Source organism: Arachis hypogaea, chromosome 15 (genome assembly GCF_003086295.3).
Source record: "Arachis hypogaea cultivar Tifrunner chromosome 15, arahy.Tifrunner.gnm2.J5K5, whole genome shotgun sequence".
NCBI classification, from domain to species: Eukaryota; Viridiplantae; Streptophyta; class Magnoliopsida; order Fabales; family Fabaceae; genus Arachis; species Arachis hypogaea.
This window is the reverse complement of record NC_092050.1, coordinates 64,046,536-64,048,648: the sequence shown is the minus strand read 5'-3', so window position 1 is coordinate 64,048,648 and position 2,113 is coordinate 64,046,536. Positions and strand designations below refer to the sequence as shown.

At 43.0% G+C, this 2,113-nt stretch overlaps 1 non-coding gene across 1 annotated transcript; it reads right to left on the bottom strand.

The window, feature by feature from the left end:
• Positions 1-243: 243 nt before the first annotated feature.
• LOC112752191 (small nucleolar RNA R71) lies at positions 244-351 on the bottom strand. The gene has a single exon (XR_003176637.1). It is a non-coding gene; the product is annotated as a small nucleolar RNA R71 (small nucleolar RNA).
• Between the last annotated feature and the right edge of the window lie 1,762 nt (positions 352-2,113).

Below are 2,113 nucleotides of genomic sequence, written 5' to 3'. Positions count from 1 at the left end.
CTGCAAGTTTCATGGACTTCCATCTGAAGATCCTTTTCAGTTCTTAACTGAATTCTTGCAAATATGTGATACTGTTAAGACTAATGGAGTAGATCCTGAAGTCTACAGGCTCATGCTTTTCCCTTTTGCTGTAAGAGACAGAGCTAGATTATGGTTGGATTCTCAACCTAAAGACAGCCTGAACTCTTGGGATAACTGGTCATGGCTTTCTTAGCCAAGTACTTTCCTCCTCAAAAGCTGAGCAAGCTTAGAGCTGATGTTCAAACCTTCAAACAGAAAGAAGGTGAATCCCTCTATGAAGCTTGGGAAAGATACAAACAGTTGACCAAAAAGTGTCCTTCTGACATGCTTTCAGAATGGACCATCCTGGATATATTCTATGATGGTTTATCTGAGCTATCGAAGATGTCACTGGACACTTCTGCAGGTGGATCCATTCACCTAAAGAAAACGCCTGCAGAAGCTCAAGAACTCATTGACATGGTTGCTAATAACCAGTTCATGTACACTTTTGAAAGGAATCCTGTGAGTAATGGGACGCCTATGAAGAAGGGAGTTCTTGAAGTTGATACTCTGAATGCCATATTGGCTCAGAATAAAATATTGACTCAGCAAGTCAATATGATCTCTCAGAGTCTGCATGGAATGCAAGCTGCATCCAACAGTACTCAAGAGGCATCTTCTGAAGAAGAAGCCTATGATCCTGAGAACCCTGCAATAGCAGAGGTAAATTACTTAGGTGAACCTTATGGAAACACCTATAACTCAACATGGAGAAATCATCCAAATTTCTCATGGAAGGATCAAAAGCCCCAACAAGGCTTTAATAATGGTAGAATAAACAGGTTTAGCAATAGCAAGCCTTTTCCATCATCAACTCAGCAACAGACAGAGAACTCTGGACAAAACGCTTCTAATTTAGCAAATCTAGTCTCTGATCTATCTAAGGCCACTATAAGTTTCATGAATGAAACAAGGTCTTCCATTAGAAATCTAGAAGCACAAGTGGGCCAGCTGAGTAAAAGGATCACTGAAATCCCTCCTAGTACTCTCCCAAGTAATACAGAAGAGAACCCAAAAGGAGAGTGCAAGGCCATTGACATAAGTGCCCTGGCCGAACCTGTGAGGAGAGGAGAGGACATGAATCCCAAGGAGGAAGACCTCCTGGGACGTCCAGTGATCAATGAGGAGCTTCCCTCTGGGGAATCAAAGGACTCTGAGGCTCATCTAGAAACCATAGAGCTTCCATTGAACCTCCTTATGCCCTTCATGAGCTCTGATGAGTATTCCTCTTCTGAAGAGAATGAGGATGTCACTGAAGAGCAAACTGCCAAGTTTCTTAGTGCAATCCTGAATGAATGCCAAATTGTTTGGCATTGATGCTTGGGAAGTTGAACCTCCCTTGTTCATCAATGAACTAAGTGATCTGGATCAACTGACATTGCCTCAGAAGAGACAGGATCCTGGAAAGTTCATAATCCCTTGTACCATAGGCACCATGATCTTTAAGGCTCTGTGTGACCTTGGTTCAGGAATAAACCTCATGCCCCTCTCTGTAATAGAAAAACTGGGAATCTATGGGGTGCAAGCTGCTAAAATCTCACTAGAGATGGCAGACAGCTCAAGAAAACAGGCTTATGGACAAGTAGAAGATGTATTAGTAAAGGTTGAGGGCCTTTACATACCTACTGATTTCATAGTCCTGGATACTGGAAAGGAAGAGGATGAATCCATCATCCTAGGAAGACCTTTCCTGGCCACAGCAAGAGCTGTGATTGATGTTGACAGAGGTGAAATATTCCTTCACTGGAATGAGAACTCCCTTGTATTCAAATCTCAAGGATCTCCCTCTGCAACCATGGAGAGGAAGCAGGAAAAGCTTCTCTCCAAGCAGAGTCAACCAGAGCCCCCACAGTCAAACTCTAAGTTTGGTGTTGGGAGGCCACAACCAAACTCTAAGTTTGGTGTTGAACTCCCATATCCAAACTCTAAGTTTAGTGTTGGAGAGTCTCAACAAAGCTCTGCACATCTGAGAGGCTCCATGAGAGCCCACTGTCAAGCTATTGACATTAAAGAAGCGCTTGTTGGGAGGCAACCCAATGTTTATCTAATT